The following is a 24451-nucleotide window of genomic DNA, read 5'->3' on the forward strand; positions in this document are numbered from 1 at the left end:
TATTTCTCAGAGCTGCGTGACAACCTTCTAGAACCTAGAATATTATTTTGGACTTCTTCCCCTAAACAAAGCATTGTTTATGTGTCTTAACATCTGCCTAAACTATAGAGGACTTGAAAATGCTACCTCATGCCCATTTTGGTCTTTACTAGACCTCTGTGATTTGGCTGGCTCTACTTTCACTGTCGGAGCCGATCATTCCAGATGCCATTATGTAATTTTCTGTCGTGGGGTGTGTGTTTGTGTGGGCGGATGGTTTTGTTTTGTTTTTAAGTGGTGTTTAATGTCAGGCTAATAATAAACTGGGTACGTAGGCCTGGTTTTGTCATAATGGCCACGAGTTTGCTTATTTGTCCCTTATTCCCCTGAGAGGCGGAGAGCTCCCCCCTCCCCAAGTGATGCCTAATGTTGGAGGGGGCTCATCACAGCTGCCTAGAAAATGCCTCATGGCAACTGGCAGTTCCATTCTGAAGAGACAAAGATGATGACTGAAGAATCTTCTCTCTGATTGCTCTTGCAACCTCTCACTTGTCTCTCTGTGGCCTAAATTGAACCAATAGGAACGAATTTGCTGTTCCCGAACCACTTCCAGAAGTTGGTCTTTGCTTACCCACAATTCTTAGATTCTTGTTCTTTGGGGAGTGCCAGGTTCTTTAACACATTTATAATTCTGGGGGCCTTAAGTTACGTTAGATTACTCTTGGGCTCTTGAAATTCGGAAAAAGAGAATTCATTAGTTGAACCTTTCTGTCTGGGTACTTTTCTTCAAAATTATATGACAGAATCACCCAGGGCAGTTAAAAAAAAAAACCAGTGGTGCCCCATATTGAAAATCTAGGTACCCATATTTGTTCCTTTTCTTTTTTTATTAGATTTTATTTATTTGAGAGAACAAGCAGGGGAGGAGGGCAGGCATGGGTAGGGTGGGGGAGGGAGGGGTTTGAAGGAGACTCCTGCTGAGCCAAGGAGCCTGATACAGGGTTCCATCCCAGGATCTGGACTGAGCTGAAGGCAGACTGAGCCACCCAGGCTCTGCTCCCCCCCCCCCATTTGTTCTTTTCAAAATACTGTCCTTTACCCCTAGAGATTCCAGGTTTATTGGTTTGGCATAGGGCCTGGCATTGATATTTTGAATGGTGATTCTAATGTGCAGCCAGCATTAATAAGCACTATGAAAAGAAGTCTAGAGGAAACAGGAGTTCCAAAACCAACATTCTTCTCTATTCTCGGATAAGTATAGATACAGGTAATAGGAAGACTAAAACAAACTTTATAAATGTATTTTTTCTCAGATCAGTTTTGATCCCAGAACATTAGCCTTTTACCTCCACTAATTTCTGTCATACCAGCTCATTTAGAATAAGTACAGAGTGGCAGAGCTTTGAAGGGGCTAAGAGGGTAATGGTTATTTCTAGCTCTGCCTCCAGCATGTAGCGTGACCTTGGTAAGTCATTCACCCACCCTCTTTTCCTAAGGCCCTTATCTGGCCTTTTTTCAAGGAGAAAGAAACAAACAGCTGATGCTAATATTCTTTAATCTCTTAGTATCTCTTTTTAGTAATCTAAAGTTTCTTTAAACCTCTTCTCAGATGCTTAAGAAAGAGAACTTCAGCTAGGGGTGTGTTGTGGGGTTAGAGAAGTCATAGCAGTGAATGAAGCCCGACGTTTTTCTTTTGGCTTTCCAGAAAGTCCAGCTACGGATTTTGGGATTTTGTTTCCTCACCAGAACAAAAAACACCTTTATTAGTGACTGAAGATAGAAGAAGATAGAAGGGAAGAAGATTCATTTGCCTTTCCGGGCTTTGATTGTCCTCAGATAGAACTCTAGCTCCTGCCCTCCAGCTCATAGCACATGCTTAGTTAGCCACACTGGCCTGGTCTTGAAGCGATGCGCGCATGAAGCTTACTGGAACTGCCCCTCCAGAAGACTGCTAATTTTGGCATTCTTTGTCCTTTCATCATATTTCTTAATTTTCCTTGATTGTTTTTTGTTTAAAATCTCTTCTTCCTCCAGAGTCGGCTAGGCCTCCTTCTTGTGGCTCAGGGGCAGTGCATGGTGGGACTCCTGCCACCATCTGCAAGGTGTGGGGAGGTGTGCCATCCATGAGCATGATGCCGTTCTTCACCAGGGCTTGGTGCTGACCAGGTTGTTGGCAGATGCATTGTCAACGGCATCAGTACTCCTTATTTTGCGGGCTCAACACTCAGAGCCCCAGGAGAAGTTGCCCACGTCCAGCCTCAAGGCACGGCGCTTCTTATTGCCTCCCCCTAATGCCGGCTGTGGGGTGGGGGCAGCCTTAGTATGGCAGCGGGGTGTCCCGGCTCCTACTTCCTGCTCTCATGGCAGGGCTTTCTCTTGCCCCTGGTCTTGTGGCACTTATGCCGGTTGCCCTGAGAAATGCCTAGGGCTCTCCGTGTTGACTGTGAAAGAGCTAGCCAGGGATTTTTCCTTTTATGTAGCCCTTCCTCCCCAGGACTTTGATCATAAACACTAGATTTAGTTGGAATTCTGTGGATTTGCAGAATCGGACTTTATTCCAAGTAGTTAACTCTTAGTTTTCACTGCCAGTTGACTTAGTGGCCATTCACCACTGACATGACTTCAAGTTAAATTGTTTACCTAAAATAACAAGGCACAACATTGGAAAGAGCTTCAAATTTATTTTTATTTTTTTATGATTTTATTTATTTATTTGACAGAGCACACAGGCACAAGCATGGGGAGCAGGAGAGGGAGAAGCAGACTCCCTGCTGAGCAGGGAGCCCATTGTGGGGTTCAGTCCCCGGACCCTGGGATCATAACCTGAACCAAAGGCAGGTGCTTAACCCACTGAGCCACCCAGGTGCCCCATGAGCTTCGAATTTAGACCTCTAATATTCCTTTACCTCTCTCTGTAATTATCAAATTCATAGATTTCATCTAGTTGACAACTGTATTGTTGCTGTTCTTAATTTTCTCCTTAAGAGGAAGTCTTTGACAGTAGAAGGTATTGTTAGTATCTTTGTTGTTGGTGGCGGTGTTGCTAACTAACCCAAACTGTATCTTTTAAATACTTGTGGGGAACAAAGAAATTCAAGTATAATCTATTTGTTAGACTCAATAATTGCCAGTTATGGGGTTTATTAAAGATTCGAGTCAATAGTTAAATATTTAAGAAGCCGTAGAGTTCATTGTTTTCTTTTTTGGGGTATAGATTGATGCATCTGAAATTAATGATGTATGTTTTGATGATTGAGGCATAATTATTTGGCAGCCTTTAATCTGTACTACTATCCTCAAATGATTTGCTTATATATTATTCTGATACCCTTCTAGATACAGCCACATTTATGACTCTGGCTTTTTTCTAGCATACCTTTCTATTTTTACGAACAAGGCTTATTTTCAGCTGATATATACAGGTATGACAAACTCTAGCCAGTGCCATATGTTAAATATTTTGAATATTATCCGATTATAACACATAAGAATTTGCATTATGTTACCTGGTCTCAGAGAATCCTTCAAGACTTGTTTTCAGGGAGAGGTATCAGTCTTGTTGCACAGTAGCTTAGCAGAGAGGGGGAGAGTGGAGAACAAGAAGTATTCCTGTTTTGGTTTGGATTGTTTGAGTTGGAACTATTTTCCATGACCTTGCCTATACTGATGAGCTTTGTGTGTTGAGAGGGTGCTGTTGAAAGTCCTTGCCTATAATGTATTCTCTCCACCCGAGCATCTACTTGGTGGCATTTGTTTCTCTAACTAGTGCACTACCCTAGGACAGAACCCTTAACAAGAAAGCAGAAGCCTCTGGAGGCTCTGTTTCTCCTAGTCAGAAACTTGTGGAAACTAGAGTAGGTCAGAGCCTCGCTCACCTGAGCCAGTCCCATGTTTTTCACCATATTTTATCTTTAGAGTATATGTTGAGGGCTTTTTTCACATTGATAGATTATGTTCAACAGTAAGACAGTGCTCATTGTGGATGAGAAGATAGTTCATTGGTATCAGCTCATGTCCTCTCTCAGACTGTAATCAGAATGTGGTTATTCTTTCTAGATTAAATTTGTTTCCTGGGCATAAAGTGTTAACAGTGCCTTCCCTTCAACACACATAGGTGCTCACGCGCACACACACACACCGGCACTCAGAATTTAAAAAGAAGTAAAATCTGGCCAGTGTCAGGACTCCCTTTTCCATCTTACTGTCTTTAGGAAGTTATTTATTCCCAGATTCTGTTCTCTGCGATTTTGAGATGATCATTTCCTACCCATGACATAACTTGTATGTTACCCACCCTCTCTTTCTCCTATAATAACAAAATTGCTGTGATAGCCATCCAGTCAATTTTTTAAGAAATCAGGTAATTCATTTCTAAATTGGAACTTGTTTCTTTCTAATCAGCCTTGTAATGTATTACAGATATCACTCTCAGCATTGGCTACAGGAGTGATTTAATGCCGGGTTTTAATGACTCCTTCATTAATCCTTGTATTCTGGGGTTTATCACTCACTGGCCTTTGACCACTGGAAATGATGAAAACTTTGATTTCATGCATATTGGATAACACTGGCCTGTTGCCGCTGGAGCCGTGAATCTCGTCTCCGCAGTGGCGTGTGTGATTGAGAGCGCTGCGGATGGATGGCTGCTCTCCCAGGCCATACGCTGCTTCCGAAGGGGTGAGCTCGATGTCTTTATCAGCTCAGGGTGACCTCTTCCCAGGCTTGCTGGATATGAAGAAGGAGTCTGCTCTGATAGCTTCATCTCCTGGACAGGTCTTGTGAAGTCAGGCTCACCTTTTCAGCTAGTTCCTGAAAAATGCTTGCATTGAGAACGTGTATCTTCATGGCTGCACATAGAACATTTTTTTTTTCCTTCTAGTAAAATAGATTTTATTGTAGGGAAACATGTTTAAGACTGTGTAGTCCACATCCCTCATTTTATGAACAAGGGGCTGAGTCCAGGAGGAGTGAAGCAATTAGGCCAGTGTCAGTATAGTGAAAACCAAGAAGAGTGACCAGAAACACACAGCACTTACTATTTGCCAGGCAGAACCTAAATATAGTCTTTTGTTCCTTACAACAGCTTCATGAGGTAACATTTATCTACAAGTCCAGTTTTCCATGAGACTTTTCTCTGTACTGCCTGCCTGCTGCCATCGCAGAAATGACAGTGTTGGTGGCTTTCCTTACTCTTAATAGTAGCATTGTGAGTGTTCTCGGAAGAGAGGGTCTCATTTATATACTCTGGAGTCTTGTGGCTAGAAGTAATAACCCTACGTAAATACCAGGTGCAGGCCCCCCTGCCCACCGGTGCTCAGAAGAGAGGAAGTCTTCCTACCTTGAGTTTTCACAGATGCTCTCGTGTTACTGAGTGCTTCCTCAGTTAATTAATTTATTATTTTTAGTTTTTTAAAGATTTTATTTATTTATTTGACAGACAGAGATCACAAGTAGGCAGAGAGGCAGGCAGAGAGAGAGGGGGAAGCAGGCTCCCTGCAGAGCAGAGGCTCCATCCCAGGACCCAGGGATCATGACCTGAGCCAAGGACAGAGGCTTTAACCCACTGAGCTACCCAGGTTCCCCAATTTTTAAAATTTATTTTTAAAACTGATTTTATTAGAGTGTGTGAGTGAACATGTGCCTAGTGACTGGGTGGGTGGTGATGGGCAGAGGGAGACAGAGACATAAACAGACTCTGGGCTGAGTGTGGAGTCTGACACAGGCCTTGATCTCACAACACTGAGATCACAACCTAAGCCGAAACAAGAGTCATCTGCTCAACCGACTGTCCCACCCAGGCACCCCAGTTAGTTTATTTTGAACACATCAGTGAGCTTTCTAGAATCTCAGTCAGTGCTACATGAAGATCACATTGTGGAATCATTAAAAATGAGCCAAATTTTTTGCGCAATGTAACACTTATTCTAGTGAGTATGTCTGCTTGACTGCAAGTGCTAGGAGTCATAGAAAGTGACTATTTATTTATTTATTTATTTATTTTAAGCAGTCTCTGTGTCCAATGTGGGGCTTAAACTCAGAACTCTGAGGTAAGAAGAGTTGCATGCTTTATGACCAAGCCAGCCAAGTGCTCTAGGAAGTGACCTATTAAAGTGCTCTTTAAAAAGCAGTACTCAGAGGCAGGAGTGGACAAACCTTTTCGGTAAAGGACCAGATAGTAAATATTTCGGCTTTGAAAGCCATGTGGTCTTATTGCAACTGTTTGGCTCTGCCTTTGACAGCCATAGACAATATGCAAATAAATGGACATAGCTATGTTCCAATAAAACTTCAATGAAAACCAAACTATGAGTCTGCAACTCCAGTTCTCAGGACTCACACTATGGAGGAATGAATAGATACTTACAGAACAAGTGATAAAACCAGCCATCCAAATGTTAGGAAAATGGGTACTTGTGACTTAAGGAAACTATTTCTGATAGCAACATTATATGTAGATTTCAAAACAGTTAAGGTGTAAAAATTTTGGAAGAAGTTGAAAGAAAACAATCTGAGAAAGTGGCTGTGATGGGGCGCCTAGGTGGCTCAGTCAGTTGGGCATCTGCCTTCAGCTCCCGTCATGGTCATAGGGTCCTGGGATCAAGCCCTCCATCGGGCTCCCCACTTGGCAGGGAGTCTGCTTCTCCCTCTGCCTGTCGCTCTGCCTGCTTGTGTTCTCTCGCTCCCTCTATCAAAATAAATAAAATCTTTAACAGAAAAGAAAAGTGGCTGTGATGGTGGTGTACATTGTGTGTTGCATACACTTGTAGAGAGTGTAGCTTGAGAACAGCTGTTCCTGAAATGTGGTGTTTTAAACAATACCTCTAGGTTAATACATGTTTTAAATAAATACTTGATGATTTCACTTATATCCAAAGAGTTGTATATTCAAAATGAACAAGAACATCTTCCCACATCCCCACCCCCAACCCCCGCCGGCAACCTGGTATTCCTTTAGGTGCAGGTCCATTTCTTGTAGTATTTTCTCTTGACCCTGGAAGCTCACTTTCTGAGGAAATGCTGGTTTTGGAAATTATTTGCAATACATTCTGATGGCTTTTCACTTCCTTCTAATTGAACTGTCTCTACTGGTCACTGGTGATAGGACAGTTCACTTCCTCTGTTTGGTGCCACAGGCAGCTGTCCCTGCTACTTGTTAGTAATGGTGCTCTTCTAGTTATTTGGTCCTGTGAACATGTCCTTTATTTTCTAGGTGTCTGATTCCCATTTTTTGTTAAATGCTCCCCTGGGTCTGTCTAGAACACCTGAATCTGTAAAACAGCAGAGTCTTTCCTATTGGTATTGTATTGCTACTCATTTAATTTTCCGATTTCTTTCTTTTTGCTTTTCTCCCTCTGTCACTATCCCCAGATCAGTTCTGACCTAAACTTTCGTCTTCCTTTTGAAATTTTCAACCCAATCTAATTCAGGGAGGCACTGCCCCACACAGTGGTTTTGCCAGTCTCCTGGAGACAGATTTTCTTTTTGTTCAGTATGCCCCTTTTCAGATGCATCTGGTGTAACAGCTGTATTCCCACTCCTGAATAAAATATTTTAGGAAAGTGTCTCATGGTAAAGCACCTGGACTTTTAGCAAGATTGGGGGTAAACTCCAGACCAGATCCATCACCAGCAGGGTGGGAGGACCAGTTTTTATGGGGTGGGGATAAGACCACATGAATGAGGATATGACTGAACTGGTGTTGTAAGAGTGCCATTTGTATCAATTAAGTGTAAGGGATTAGATAATCTGTCATTATGCTAATTCTGCCTAACAGATGGTGGAAAGTTCTGCATCTCAACAGCAGTATTCACTGTGGGGGAAATTAGCTTGCACCCAGATCAGCAGTCAGGTGGGAATTCCATTGAAAGAGAGACAGTACTGGTGATTACATTAGTGTGTCCCTCTAAGGACATCCACACATGTGCTGGCTTTCTTGAGTATCTCTGGAGTTTACTTATTCTTGCCCATTGCCCTTTCTAAGTTACCAGACCTCTTTACTCTTGTCTATAAAGAATTGGAGGTGATTTCTCTCCATTTGGTTAATTTAGGAAGATCAAGATTAGAAGTAGGTTAGGTAAATGTGGCTCAAAGCAGTAGCATATTGCATATTTCTTCAGAGAAAAGATACCATACAGCTATTGAAAACATTGTTGATTATCAGCCTTTAGAAATGAACTTCAGAGGTGAAATGAGGAGCAGGAAAATGGATATGCTCTACGTGACATAACGTGCCTTTGATATGTATGTATTTAAGAGATATAATTAAGTCCTTTGGCCTCATATTCTCGAAGGGTCAATCTTGATCCTGGTATTTTTTCTCTGTGAATGGCTTCCCTTCAGTATTTTATTAATGCAGAGCTTCACCTATCCCCTGAATGGTGATGATTATCAACTCTATTTTTCTTTGCTTTTCTCTTCTAACTTACTACACACTTGCTTTCCATTACTATTTGTGCATCCTTCTCTCATCTCAAAGCTAGTATGTTTAATACTAATATTGATTTGGGGCGCCTGAGTGGCTCAGTGGGTTAGAGCCTCTGCCTTCGGCTCAGGTCATGATCCCAGGGTCCTGGAATCATGCCCCACATCGGGCTCTCTGCTCAGCAGGGGGCCTGCTTCCTCCTATCTCTGACTGCCTCTCTGCCTACTTGTAATCTCTGTCTGTCAAATAAATAAATAAAATCTTTAAAAAAAATACTAATATTGATTTAAAGTGGTGGCTTTCAAACTTGTGTGCCCTGGAATCACCTGTGTAGCTTATTCAAAGGCACCCTGGGCAATGGAGTAGACCCCACTTTTGTAAGTCTTCACTGACTGACTTTATTCCTTTTCGTACCAGCTTGTGACATAGTGAGCTTGGATAGAAGCCAAGATTCTAGACTATAAGATCATTTTGAAGAGTTGTCCAGGTTGATCAGACAGCTGTCAGAATTGATCACTGTTCATACAGAGTATAGTTCCAGATGTGCTTTAAATAGGCATGGTCATTGAGATTTAATGGGTCGGTAAATTGGATTATGCGCCATCATTCCAGAAACAGAGCAAACATTTTGGACTGGAATGCTTACAAGTCGGGGGCAAGGCAGGGAAAAGCCGTCCACAGCTTTAGTTCCCACCAGGAGCTAAAATAGCTGAGGATGTTTGATCCTGCCTTCGTGACTCTGGAGATCTTGGGAGAAGCAGTTTAATTAGGAAGGGGTGGTGGATTTGTTGATTTGCTAACAAATTCCCTCATGGATTCTTCACTGTTCCTTTTGCTGTCATTCCACTCCATGTAGTCCACGGCTCAGACCTCAGTGAGTTCAGTAGCCTTCTCCATCAGCCTTTCCGAATCTGTCCCGTCTTCAGGTCTTCCTCCGCACCGCTGCTGCTTAATTCCCGCTAAGTGCTGTTTTCGTGTTACTTTGCCACAAGAGCTGTTTCAGATTTTCATAGCCATATTCAGTTAAGCCCCCTACTCTCTACTTCTCTCCCCTCATTCTCAGCAGACAGCCTCATCTCCTGCTTTCTGGAAAAAATATGGGCGTATCTAGAAAACACCTTCTCGCAGCTCCACACTTGCCTGTCCCCTGCTTCCTTTTCTTATCTCCTGCCTTTCCGTCTCCATGGAAGAGTTCAGCCTCTTTCTTTCCAAACTCATTTTTCTACATACCTGCTCTAAATTCTCTCCTTTGATCTTCAGGGGATTTTGTGCCATCAGTTATCCCTTTTCTTTTTAACTAACTTCTGAAAATTACTTTCCAGTCTTCTCTCTTTATTGTAGCTACTTTTCTTCTTCTTGCCTTCTCTTCACAGTCATTAATTAAAAGAGTTAAAAGAAGTTTTAATTCTGTCTCCATTTGCTCTTCGTTCCTTTACCATCTGCTTTGACCCCTCCACATCATTGAAGCTGTGCTTACCTAAGAGACCAGTGCTTCCCTTAAGGACACTTCTCAATCCTTGCTTATATTTGATCTCTGTATTATGTAAAACTTACCACCATCTTTTTTTTTACTCTTTTTCTCTTTTCTTTTAGTGTGGTATACTTGACAGGATTTCCTTCTACAGCTCTGCTTCCTTCTCTTCAGTCTGCTTTTGAGTGCTCCTTAAATGTTTGTGCTTCCCAGGCTTCCTCAGTCTCCATGGGTGATCTCCATGGGTGATCTCATTCATCGCATTGCTTCCGTTTTCAGGTAGATGTTGCTGATTCCCAGACCTAGGTCTCTAACCCAATTCTTTCTTTCAGGCTCTCCCCACCAGCATATCCAGGTACTGCCTGCACCTCACTTCTGAGATCCCAGAGTGCAATATGGCTAAAACTGAGCTCATGTTCTCCCTTGTAGAAAGCTATTCCTTCTCTTGAACGATCCCACATCTTGATTGATAGTGCCACCATTTAGTCAGTCTTCTGTTCCACCAATCTAGTGTCATCTTTCTCTTTCCCCTCTCACTCTCCATACCTGATTATCTGCTGGTCTCTATCAAGTTCATTCCAGCCTTTTTCTCCTCACTGCCTGGTTTGTGCCATCTCCTTACTGGTCCTAACTCCCTGCTGATCCATTTTCCACACTATTGCTGCAATTGGCTTTCTGATACACAAATCTGTTAGTTATTCTACTGCTTAAAAGTCTTCATTAATCATCCACAGCCTCTAGAATTAATACAAACCCATGATCTGGCCCTTGCTTACCTCTCCATGTTTATATTTAACATTCCCTGGCTCTTATCCATCATTTCTGTAAAAAACAAAAACAGCTTAAACTCACTATTCTTGAAGTCATTCTGCTCTTTCTGTCTGGAACATAACTTTGCTTCTAGATAGCTCCTACTCATCTATCAGCAATTCACATCTTAGGGAGGCTTTACCTTAGGTATCCTGCTCCAACAAGACCCTGACCGGGCGTCTGTGTCTGTGCTTCATCAGTGCCCTGCGCTTACCGTAAGGTTCGCTGCGCTTACAGCATTAGGTCATGAGTCTCGCTTTTTTTTACTCCCAGTGCGTACTATAGTTTTTCCCACCTACAGGGTCTTTGAGAGAACCGATGCTCAGATACCTTCCATAACTCCTTTCCAGACTTACCTGGCCTATACCTGAAATGCAGATGTACTCTGCCTCACATGAACCCATTGAGAATTTTAGCTTTGTCTGGGGCCCTAGAGGTTCTTCACTTTAGGCCCCTTGGTATGATAGCACAGAAAAATGGGACTTAAAAGGTAAATGTCTTTTATCAGGTTTGTTCTAATTAAAGTCAGAATTGGTCTCATGATTGCAAATCTGAATGAAATGCAGCTTCATTTATATGTAATAATAAATTGCACCTTGTCCTTAGGCCAGATGAACATAACGTGTTTGTTTTACTTTTCTACTTTGGTTTATGTTTTGTTTGTTTGTTTGTTTTTCCTTTTTCTTTTCCCTTTCTGGTCTCTTCAGCAGGTTAATTCTTTAGTGCACGATATACCAGGTACTGTTGGCACTGGGCATAAAGTAATGAATACTATAGAGAGAAATCTGTCTTTTAGGTGGAAATTTATATTCCAGTGGTGGCAAACAAATAAACAAAATATGTAGAACTATGTAGATGGTCAAATACTGTAGAAAAAATAAAGCTAAGGAAGGACAGAGGAGGTATTCCAGGGTTGGAAGGAGACACATTTTCAGTAGGTTCTTGAGCCCCACTGATAAGGGGACAGGCGCAAAGGCCTGAATGAAGTGAAGGAACAAGTGGTTTGAAAGCAAAGAGAACAGCAGGGACAAAGGTCTTGTAGTGCAAGTGTGCCCGGATAAAAAGAATGCCTTGTGGCCGGAGCAGGGGAAGCCAGGATGGGGGCAGTGAGAGATGAGGTCAGTAAGGCCAGAAAGGGGGATAGCTGACCAGAGAGATTCTTGTAAGCCACTCCAAGTATTTGGCTTTTACCCTGAATGAGATAGGAGCCATTGTGGAGTTTTGAGCAGAGGAGTAAGAGCGAGTTTTGTTGACTTTACTCTTAAGGATTATTCTGGATGAGGATTATTCTGATTGAGAATAGAGTTTGGAATCTTTGGTGCTTTTGTTTTCTTTTTAGTAAGCTCAAGTTCTATTGACTTTTTCTTTTTGAACTTTTATTTTGAAGTCATTGTAGAGTCACAGAAGTTGGAAAAGTGTACAGTGGTCCATCCCATGTACCTTCTAGCCAGTTCCCCCCAATGGTTGTAACAATATAATTATAGTAAAATATCAAAGTCAGGAATGTGGCGTTGGTGCAGTGTGTGTGTCAGCACGTGTATCTCATGTGTAGATTTATCACATGTATAGATTCCTGTGCCCACCATCATTATCAAGACAGAAAACTATTAGTCATCAGAGGGGTGTCCCTTGTGCTACTACCACACCTTTCCCCTCCCAACATCCATGACAACCATTAATCCATTTTCCATCTCTATCATTTCATCATCTCAAAACATTGTATAAGCGGGAGGGGGGTTGGGAGGGGGGTGGGATTATGGACACTGGGGAGGGTATGTGCTATGGTGAGTGCTGTGAAGTGTGTAAACCTGGTGATTCACAGACCTGTACCCCTGGGGATAAAAATATATTATATGTTTATAAAAAATAAAATTAATTAAAAAAAAACCTAAAAAAAAAACATTGTATAAGTGGAATCTTACAGTGTGAGATCCATTGAGGTTGACCTTTTTCATTTAGCATAATGCCTTTGAGATCCATCTGAGTTGTGTGTAGCAATAATTTTCCCAGTCTTTATATGGAAATGGAGGCAGGTCATCATGGTGGAAAGGTGCTTGTTTTATGACTTGAGATCTGAATTCTAATCCAGGTCAGTCACTAAATAGTTTGCTAATCTGAGATTCAGAGACATTACAGTTAGTAAGATGAGAGAATTGGAGTAAAACACTAAGACCCTTTCAGCTCTAAACTCTCTGATTATAATGAATGAAGTATTTCTGATATTTCCTTATAGTCTATAATAATGAAGTCTGCCTCTCTCGTTAATATTTACTGTGCAGTAATCTTATAGTCTCATAAGGACTACTTAAGAAACAGCTCATAACTGTTTTATTGACATGTTGCTGCTACTTATATTACTCAAGTGTAAGCTTGACAGGCCAAAATAGTACTTGGCAAACTGTAAATGTAAAGGTGAGTCTTTGATTTTTTTTTTTTCACTATGTTCAGTGATTAAGATCAGAAGTAAACCTCCTACTCTACCTAGTGAGCATCAGAGATTCAAGAAATCTAATAAATTCCTGTTAAATGTCAGTTTTACTCTTAAATCGGTTCTTCGAACGCATTTCTACTAGTGAGTAAAGGCAGTTTCTTGCCACTGGAAAAAATACTTAGCCAAAGTATAAGGACCTAGCCAGTGAAGAATCCAAAATTGGTCTTTAGTTTCCTTGGTAGAAAATATACTGTATACATATATACTTTTATTCGCTCATCCCTCTGTCCTCTTTTTTTAATACTCTAGAATATTTGGGTAATGCATTATATCTTTTTTTTTTTTAAGATTTTATTTATTTGACAGAGAGAGATCACAAGTAGACAGAGAGGCAGGCGGGGGGGGGGGGGAAGCAGGCTCCCCGCTGAGCAGAGAGCCCAATTCAGGACTCAATCCCAGGACCCTGAGATCACGACCCTAGCCGAAGGCAGCGGCTTAACCCACTGAGCCACCCAGGCGCCCCATGGGTAGTGCATTATATCTTAAAGAAATAGTAGACATTAAACAGTTGAATAGAATAAATACCTGTCAAGAATAAGTAAATATTTGTCAAGAATAAATAAATTTGTCAAGCATCCTGGCCTCCCACCCTTTTCCACCATTTTTTGGTGTGCACAGAAAGGATAGGGCTCTTATAGTCCCTAGTAGAAGGATTGGAAGAAATTGTGCCTGCTGCCACAATAGTCTACAAACCATAACCAGAAATGTATATAAATATACCTTAGTGTTTGTATACTTACTGAAACCATACATAATCTACTTTGCCTTGAATATTATCAGCTAGTGCTATATAAAAATACTGGCAGAAAGATGAAGGTATTACCAAATATGTATGACTACTGATCAGTAACTGCTAGTTCATTTTTTTTTTTTTTAATTTATTTATTTGTCAGAGAGAGAGGGAGAGAGAGCAAGCACAGGCAGACAGAATGGCAGGCAGAGGCAGAGGGAGAAGCAGGCTCCCCGCCAAGCAAGGAGCCCGATGTGGGACTCGATCCCAGGACGCCGGGATCATGACCTGAGCCGAAGGCAGCTGCTCAACCAACTGAGCCACCCAGGTGTCCCCTGCTAGTTCATTTTTAAATTATGTTCGAGCTCACATATTCTAATCTATTTTGTAGAGCATTTAGATCTATTCCCTTATTTTATAGATGCAGAAACTGGTACAGGCTTAGCTCCTTCACAAGTTTAAAACACTGGAGAGCTGGGGTAAGAACTGAGATCCTCTGCCCTGAATCACTGCTCTGTGCCATGAGTTCCTTAGGAAACAAGCTCATCATTGCCGTCTATGGCCACTGAGGGCTGGAGCAAGTGGGAAACATTAAGCAGCTTTCACTGTTGAAGAGTAACTATAAATGCTCTGTGTAATTTCTCTCTTGTCGGATGAAGGAGAATTGATCAACATTTATTCTTAACATTTCTTTTTTATCGTATTCATTTGTTTTACTGTGTTACTCTTATATTAAGATACAATTTTATCTTAAACCGGCTCCACACCCAGCATGGAGCCCAACGCAGAGCTCGATCTCAGCACCCTGAGATCATGACCTTAGCTGAAATCAAGAGTCAGGTGCTCAGCCAACTAAGCCATCCAGGTGCCCCCTATGTTATATAGAATTTTTAAAGTACAGCAGTGCCATAAAGGAAAAAAGGCTGAGAATCTGAAGGATCTTAGTTAGATGCCCGTTGTAATGGTGTCACTCTCTGTGTTTCTTTAGACAACCCATTTAAACATGTTCAATTTCTCTCTGGGTCTGTCTGCATCTGCATATGGAGGTTATTGGCTTGGTTTATCTCTTTGGGCATTTTTTTGCTCAAAAATTCCATGACTCAGTTATTACTTTGTTTTCATCCAGCGCCCACAGAACCCCTTGGGAACTTGAGTGAAATCAATCAGCTAGCCAATAAATATTTATTGAGTGCCTACTAGGTGTTTGGCACTTAGATAAGATATATATACAAAGGGAGATAATAAGATACAGCAGTACAAGATGAGTGCAAAAGGAGCAGCACAGCCAACAGTATAGAGAGCAGGAGAGTGCAAGGTGCTTGCTTGGTAGTGAAATGGGCTGAGATTGAGCAGAAAATTGAGAGGAGATTAATGGACTAGGTTTAGAGAGGCAGATGAGGCTCTGTTGCAGAATACCTTTAATAGTCTGTTATCCTATAATTTGTGGTACTGCTTAGCCAAAGGAAAACTGATATTGGAATAAAAAATTGGGCTTCTAATCATGGCTCTGCCACATAGAAACAGGATTGCTTGTGGTAAGTCTGAATTGTTTACTGTTTGTACATACCGCTGTGTGCGTTGCAGGCAAGAGCAGGTTAATGTGTTAAATACCTGTCCTGTAGTAAACTCACAATAGATGGTCATTAAATCTGAAATTACCTTTTGAGTGAAAATCAAAGAAATTGTTCTGTCATCTGATGTTTACAGCATGGGGCTTGGGTAAGGTGATTAGCAAGATCCTTTTTATCACTGAAATGCCAAGTCTCTGCGTAGCTTTTCTTGGTTCTAGCTATCACTCGTGACCTTTAGAAACTTTCAGTGCCTCACGTTTCTCATCTGTAAAATAGGGATGATAAGCGTTCCTAATTCCTCAGGATTTTGTAACCATTAAGTGGATTTAATAACTATGTAAAGCACGTAGAATAGTTCTTTAAAAGGTCAGTCTTCCCTCCTTCCCTCTAACCATTTTCTTTCTCCTAACCCTAACCCTCTCCCCCTCCTCCCTTCTCTCCCTCCCCCACCAAAACCCCCCTTCCTTCTCCACCCCCTTCTCCTCTCTTTCCCCTCCATCATCATTTCCATATATGATAACTTAGTATTGTCTCCATATTGGAAAAGTTCTCCGATTGCGGTGGGTTTGAGAATGAGGATCGCTCTCGAGGCCAGTGCTTTAAGGGGCCTTGACTGACTGTGTTTAGAATCTGTGGGCATTGCAAGGAAACCGGGGACGGGGAGGCTGTCGTAAATAGTCAGGTGAGAGGCAGTGAGAGCCACAACCGGGAAAAAGAAAAGAAAGCATTGATGAGAGAAACATTGGAAATTTGAGTCAAAGTTTTGACAACTAATTTTATGTGGAAATATTAGACATCAGGCCTGGGTGACTGGGAGGATGATGGCCCTACAGTTAGAGTTAGAGACCTTAGGAGAATGAGCTGATTTAGTAGGTTTTAGAAACACTTAATCTGGGGAAGGGAGTTTTATTTTTGAAATGCTGAGTCTTACATGGCGATGAATCATGTGAATTCACATGTCCTGCAAATAGTTGGAAACGTAACTGCATGGCGTATTTAGCATTGAGGGGACCAACTCAGCTGGGTTGGGAGTACCTATTTGTTAGACAGTTTACTTTCTTCAAGCTGGATCCAGTTTTTAATTGCTTAGTTGTTTTCTGAAGGATCTCTTTGTGTCCTGGGAAAGAAGCATGTTTGTCTAAAAGATGGAGTGTCACTGTGGGTACATACTCTACGTTCTGTCCTGGAGTATAAGGGAGATTCAGAAAAGTCCATGCAGTTTCTGTCTATGAAACAGATATTTTTTTTTTCGTTCACTATTTCTCTTCTATCTTATTTTGAGGGTTGGAGATTGGGGAAAATCTCAGGTATTTGAAGGTGGACATCATTTTATTGCCACTTTTATTTAATATGGCCCTCCTGCTTCATCCAGTGTTCCTCATTGTCCTGACTATCTCAGATATGACTGGTAAGTGCAGTGAGACTCAGGGGAGCTGGCATAATAGAGCGTAATACCACAGATATCCTTGTCTTAGAAAGCCATATCCATGATATTGCTGAATAAATGAAACTGTCGTGTAAGAGGTGGCAATAAGATTATAGCACTGCAGAAATCCCGGGGGCAGAATAAAATTGTCTATTTAGTAAGCATAACTATTTTATATAACTATTTGATGTTCTTCCCCCTCCTTTTCTAAATCACTTTGACCCATATTTTTCAGCACTATTCTCTCCAGTAGTCAGAGTTATATAGCAGGTTAGATGTTTAATTCTGCTGCTTCCAAGTATATTTCCATCTTATTTTCCTCCCTGTTAGTTGTTCTTTCAGGAGATCAAGAGTAGGTGTGACCTCATGTGGGGCGTGAGTGGAAGAAGGTAATGGGTAGGATATGGCTCAGAGACACCTCGGAGTATAAAATGAGCTATTCTGGACAGGTTGAATATGAAGTGACTTCATCACCCACTTGTGAAACCCTGGTCTCTAGATATCTTTGCTTTTATTTCTTTCCTTCCTAAACTCAAGATTACTGTTGGTTGCTCAGTGGGATATGGCCTCTGAAGCTAGAGATGCTTTTGTCAGTGCCCAGGAGTAAGCCTGTTATCAGTAATGAAGTTTTGATAGATGTGTGCTGTGGGGATTCAAGGATTTATCTGTCAACAAAGCAGTCATTTATTCATTGAATTTTTTTTTCTTTTTCTCGCCCCACCATCTTCCCTTTCTCCTTCCTTCCCGCCTTCTTTCCCTCCCTCCTTTCTTCCTTTTTTCTTCCTTTCTTCATTTCTGCCAGTCTACTAGTTTATGGGTCTCCTTTGGTTTCATTCGAATGTTGTATCCTTTCAAGTTCTTCAAATTGAAGTCAGTCTCCATCATTCTTCATTCTTCCCCTGCATATTCCCCTCCTGCTGAGGAAGAATGACTAGAATTCATTAAATTAAAAAGAGAAGACAGAGTCCTAGTTCCAAGAGTTCTTGACTTTCCTACCTCAACTCCAGTCTCTAGAAAATGCTCTCATTGACAGAACAGTTGTGTTTAGAACCTGTACATCTTCTGAATGATCATTAAATGTGAACTGAAACCTACTGGAAAGTTTTGTTCAAAAGAATGGGATTTCTTTGTTTTTGTTTTGTTGCTTCTAATGTTCAGATCAGTCTCATTCCATACTTGCCCGTTCTTGAGTCTGACTTTCTGGGTTCATGCTTCTCTGTGGGTCACACTGTGTCTTGCGTTCCACGTAACTATAGCTGGGTTGGTGGGTCTAAGTGTCAGGAACAAGGATGTCCTCTCCAAAAACTCCAGGTGCCTTAATGCACCCCTTGGTAACCATTGCTTTTCTCCCTTATCTCACCCTAGTCTCTGACTGAGCCTTTTTAGGGACATCAAGGCATTTGAATCTTCTTTGTTTTCAGTTTGTGTCATGAATTCTGGGAAAGTCTCTAGCCACTGTTCAGATCCTTTGGTGGTCATTCTGGTGATAGGACTTATTAAATGAAAAAAAAAAGGAGCCTTTAAAGGTTAAAAGATTTTTTAAAAATCCATCTTAGTTATTTTTAGAATTACAAATTATTTCAAAGGGGGAGTGAAAAAAATAGGGAATGTGTATGGTAGGAGAGAGATTCAGTAAATCTGTAAAAGATGGTGTGTGCCACCTCAGATGTTGCTAATTACTGATGCTTCTAAAACAATCTCTGTCTGCATATGCCACTCGGTTATGTGGGAAGTGCCTCTTGAATGTGTTTTAAGAAAAAAGTGCGGGGGGGCATTATTGTTCTGGATTCATGGGACCTCAGTCAGTGGAGATTGGAGGATAAAGACACTGGGTGGGAGGGGCAATGTGTTACCCTCTGAGTCATCACCGTACTGGGTTCTGGAAGTTACCTGTTGCTCCCTAAGACATTTTCCTGGCTTGAGGCCTAGCTAAAAACCAGTAACATGATGAAAGAGACCTGTTCATTGCCCATTGTCTATAGATGCCTCTCATATAAAATTTCACTCTCTGCCCCTTATAGCCTATTTTGTCAGCCTGTAAAAACCAAGTCTGTCTCAAGCCTGGAATTGTCGGGTTCCTGCCTCAAAGGGCGTGGATATTAGAGGTCTTAGTGTGAACTTGTAAAGAAGATCTAAAGGGAGCCTAGCTTTTGGGTCTGTTAGCTGTTAATCATTTTCCCCACTTCTGCTCTTTCTTTTAGAGTGGAGAGCCAACCATCTGAGTATAGGTAGACCTAATATTCTAAAGAAAATAGCTTTCTAGTTCTTGCTGCTTTCTACCTTCTTATCAAATCCTATGGTGACCTTTCTCTCCTTGCTTTGCTCTTACTTTTTTGCGAAGAAAGACATCAGTACCCTGTGGCTTCTCTGGTTCAGCCCCATAGTAGAACATACCTGTATAGCCGAGGAAAAGTGAGATGAGCCATTTGGTATGGTAGAAATCAATATTGGAACCCTGTCAGCTGGGGATCTCCATCCCCGCACTTGTGAGGAAGCTGTCTTTATGGCAGAGGTACAGCCAATGTGAAAAGGATGTGAAGGCAGTTTTCTGGCTTTAAGACATTGGAGTCTTTGAGGGTCATGGGTGACAGAGGGCCAGGCTACATGCCTGATGTCTTGTCATGTCCACGTTCTCTCAGTGAATAGCCATGGGGTGCATGTTGTGCTTAGTTTATGAAATTTGACTACAGGGCCTTGAAGTTATTGTAGAGACATTGTATGGAAAGTGTATGTGTTGGGGATGCATGTGCACATATGAGAGATGAACCTCTGATCCAGACGCTGTGACTTCTGTGAATGAATTAAGCTGTTAATTATCTTTCAACCCTCTCTTTTGCCTCAACTGGACTATAGTTAGAGGTATTTCTTTTTAGGCTTACATTATTCTGAATGTGTCCATGTCTGTGTTTGCCTTGAGGAAAATATTCTGCTTTTGCAATCTCCATGGACACTTCAGTGGCTGATAAAATGTAGATGTTTTCTAAGTGGAAGCTGTTGAGCTCACACAGCTAGATGAAGCTCTGTGAGCCCAAGCCTTTGAGTTATCTATTATCCCAGTCACATGGAGGATGAGAGGGGGTGTGCAGGCATGGGCACAAGTGTGTGAGTTATGGAATTACTCTCTGTGCCCACTCTTGAAATACTTATCTATGTAACCCAGGTTCTGTTTTATCAGGTTATGCATTCTCTTTAAGTGAGCTCTACTGTTAAGACCAAATCATAGAAGTCACAAAATGTATGAGTGAGTGAGTGAGTATATGTGTGTATATAGTAAAGGTTTTCCTATAAGTAAAACTATTAAGGATAGTGGAAGCCAGGTTTCTGTCAGAAAGGAAAGTACAAATATAGAAAAGAAGAAAATGAAAATGAACCCTATAGTGTTGGAGTGGGATCGTGGGTATCTTCGTGAACTCATGGTATGTTGGTTCAGGTTTTCTAAAAAGCTGATGCCAAGACAGAATTAGACATGAAAGAGATTATTTGGGGAAAACCCTTGGGTGGGAAAATGGAAAGGGAGCTGCAAGAGGCTGGGAGGCCGTCAGGCTGCAGTGCAGTCCTCATCTCTTGCAAAAGGTGGGAGGAAAGGGAGGTTGAATTGGAAAAGTCTCAGCTGCCCAAGTTATAAGAGAATTACCGCAAAGCCAACAAGGAGTCCTCAAGCCAGAGTTGCCATCAGAGGAGTCCCACATCTCTCAGCAATAGGCCTGCCTTAGTATCTGCTGTGCTCCGGCAAGAAGCAGCTGGTGGGAAGCATAGCCTTGGCTGAAACAGTGATGGATTTCAGAGCACAGCAGCTGGGACTGTCAGTCAATTACACTTCCTGCAGTCAGAGATCCGAGAGGCACATTTTCATGACTGCCGCACATGGTTTTCAGTAGTTATAGATTGATTAGAAATAAACGTATAGAAATAAAGATGTAAATGTGGGCTATTCAGATAAATGGCTAATTTCAGAGCTGCAGAAAACCATACAAGATAAGCCTGGAACATGTTGTTATACCAGAAAGCAAGGAAGTGCTCAAGTAATGATGCGGGTGGGGGCAAGTCCACTGGAAACAGAAACCAGCTTGACATGACTCCCATTGGCCAAATTGGGAACAATTTCAGTATCACAACAAATAATGATTGTTGTGGATTATGACTTTAAATAAAATGACATCCCATGACCTTATAATGCTATAATTAAATAAATGAATAACTTGGGAATTTGAGGGATGAAAATCACGTAATTCAAAGGGTCTTCTTGGAAAATACCTATCCGTCATAAAGAGGAAAAGAGTAACTTTACAGTGGAGAAACCTGATAGACACTACCCTAATGAAGAGATCGAAGTGAACAGTACATCCATCACTTCTATGGTATTCCTGCCAAAGATGCGTAACTTGCATCTGATCACAAAGAAACATCAGACAAGCCAAAGTAACTGGCCTGCACTCCTCAGAAGCGTCAAGGCCGTGGGGTAGCCTAAGACAAGACTGTGGAACTGTTCTAGACTAAGGAAATGTGGATCCTTTTTTCCCCTAAGTATTCTATTGGAATAATTGGCAAAATTTAACTAGTAAATTTGTGGATCAGATGGTAGTAATGTAGTCTTATTGGTATCGTGGTTCTACTCATTATTTTTTGATTTTGTAAGAAAATATCCTGGTTTATAGGAAATGCACACTAAAGGTTTTGATGATGAGGGTATAACAGGTGGGTTACTCCCTGGAAGACAGATCAAGGAAGGATGGCCTGTTCTTTGTTACATACAGTATGTCCAACTTTCTTTAAGTTTGTTTCAAAATTAATACCAGTTAAGTAATCAGGGTAATCTTAGACAGTTATCTGAACTATCAGTATGTTGCTATTCCAGTCTTGGGGTAGGGGTTAGGAGTGGGGAAGGCGGGCAAAATTGTGACCAGTTATAAACAACTATAATTCAAACCTACTTTTTAAGGATGCTCTTCTCATGTATGGGCATAGAACACCTGTTGACCATGTTGGCAGAATATACTACCGCATGGTTTCGGAGGTATCGTATAACGGGAAAGTGTAAGCTTTTTGCAGCCTGCTGGCTGGGGTAACAAATGGACAGGGAAGATGTCAACTACATGCAGATCTTTTGAGAAGGCCTGTATATGAGGCCTAAGCGGTTTGTGTTTGTATCAGGAACACCTGATCCTGCCTGATGGCAACGGTTCACTTTTACCAGAATCTAAATTTCTCTTAGTTTTGGAGAAGCATTTCGATCCCCGCACTAATTCTTTGTGTTTCTAGCTGATACCGAGAGATGATGTCCTGTTAGACTTCCAAGGCTGTTAGGTCCTTTTTTGTATGCTGATTGTGAATTATCCATTTGAGCCAGACGTGTGTAATTGGAGTAGAATTACTGATACACTCAAGAAAGCAGAACTTAGAAATTTGTCTAAAGCAGCCTAATGCCATAGCACATAATTTAATGTTCTCTTTTATTCACCGGGCAACTGATCAATACACCCCTGTCGGGTTTGGAGCCATCTTTGGCCAAGGGAAAAATCTCCTGACCTTTCATTAGTAGCCAAAAGAAATGAATGAGAGAGTCAAGTACATGGATCTGGGCTAATTGCATTTTCTTCTCTCTCCCTTTCATTCTCTTTAAATTCAAATTTTAGATAACAGGGAGGGGAAAGACAAAAGCTGTTAAGGCTCGTAGAAAGCTTTTGTCCTTGATTCTATGCTGGCCAAGCTTGGTTAATAGTTGCTTAGGATAGTAATGTTCCAGGGCTATATTTCCAAAACGATTGGGTGTTCTTCTGATACCCCAAAGAGTATCTCAAAATTTTCAAGATGTATTAAAACAAAAAGGGATGTACTGTGATTTTGCTGCATTTAATAATTATCCTAAATAAACTAAGTGCATTCAGAAAATATGTACTGCCTACTTTATGTCAGCTTTTGAGCTAGGCACTTCAGTGCAGAAAGATGCAGCCCTGGCCCTCTCAGACGTCATAGTTTAGAAAGGAAGACAGTCAATTAATAATTTTAAGATGGTGTGATGAATCCTCACCGGGGAAATATACACCAAGAAGAAAATACATGTGATGTTGTTTTCACATGCCTGGCTTGTAGTAAACACCCAGTAATGACAGCTGGTATTTTTTCATGTGGTTTTACTCTGCTCACTGCTCACTAAGCACCAGCACCACTGTTCCTCCAGGAGAAATCTGTAATTAGGGGTAAGAAGTGAAGAGAACATGGCTTATGCTCTAAGCTCTGGAGAGCTAGGGGGAGGCTGGTAGTGGGCAGGTTGTGGAGTGGGAATTTGAGGCCTTATCTGCTTTGTCTAATAATGTCTGTTGGCTGACAGGATACAGAAGGGAAGGATTGTGCCCTTGGTTCTCTGCTGGCCTTGTAGGTACTCAGTTCAGTTCTGGGAATTGATTTGAGCAGTATTAACAGGGGTGGATCATTAAACGTTTGTGCTGTTTTTGCTTCGCTTTCTCTATCTTTTCATGTTGAGGCTTATTTGTGTGAATCTTTTCTTGCCTGGTCAGTCATTCCAGCTTTCTCCTCCAGACCCCCTGTTTTGACTGTTAAATGTCAGCACGCAGAAGTTCAAAATGCAGTAAGGAATATGTCTTTGTTCTTCGGGCATTTCCAATTACCCTGGGGCGGGTGGCGCTGTCCCCCAGTCTCCTTTCTGACCTGTGCTGGGTGGAGCTGCTCTCCTGCCCTCCTGGGGCTTCTTGGTAACACCCTTAAATTCGCTCTGTTTCTCAATACTTGCCACTGCTGGTTCAGGGCTGTTGGCATTCTCCACGCTGCCAAACAACTCTGTGATCATGACAGCGTTTGCCGGCACGCTTCTGTGGTGACTCAGGAGACGGGGAGGCCAGCAAAGCAGCCTCTTTGTGGGAGTGGATTTTGAGAAGTGCTAATTCCGTGGCGGTTTGGAGATATTAATATCGTGCTGGCAGTAGATAAACAGGCAGCAGAGGGGCACATAATGAGAGAGAGTCAGCCATAGCATCTTTTCCTCTTTTCTTTACCCGCACATATTTTTTTCTTCATCTTTTAAAAAAGTAAATTCCTGGGTTTTGATGAAGAGAACCCTTCAGTGGCTTAAACATGCACATACAGTGGTTAGTCCAGCGTCCAGCTTCCAGCATCCCCAGGACCTGAGGTTCTAAGAACACTACTGTGCTGAGGGTTAACGACATTCCTAAACAACACTAAATCATAGCATATGGTACAGTAGCCTGTTGCTTATCCTACCTCCTCCCTGAAGGGCAGCTAACCAGATGGTTTGAGTGGGGCCTTTGGTGTGTAACCATGACAGACACAAAGAAAGCCATAACCATCCCTCTTCCCAATAGTATCATCCCTCTTGTCCTCCAGTGCTTGCTACAGGTCATTTTTGGAAAATTTGTTTTTGCAGTTTGCAGTTTATTTTGCTTCACATCAAAGGCGTCTTTCCGGCGTGAGGAGGAATCTTGCAGATAGGTTTTACTTGTTGTCTGAGAGTCCTTCCCAATGTACTCTTCTCTAGTTAGAGTATATGGAGGCCACTTACAGTGGCACCTCTTATTC

General features: G+C 41.7%; 1 protein-coding gene and 1 pseudogene across 2 annotated transcripts in view; one reads left to right on the top strand and one right to left on the bottom strand.

Moving 5' to 3' along the window:
- Nucleotides 1–24451, top strand: part of SND1 (staphylococcal nuclease and tudor domain containing 1) — a 422576-nt gene that overhangs the window by 204349 nt on the left and 193776 nt on the right. The window lies entirely within an intron of this gene.
- On the bottom strand, nucleotides 1649–23705 carry LOC125081270 (40S ribosomal protein S8-like; annotated as a pseudogene).

The sequence above is a fragment of the Lutra lutra genome, chromosome 11 (genome assembly GCF_902655055.1).
Source record: "Lutra lutra chromosome 11, mLutLut1.2, whole genome shotgun sequence".
NCBI lineage: Eukaryota > Metazoa > Chordata > Mammalia > Carnivora > Mustelidae > Lutra > Lutra lutra.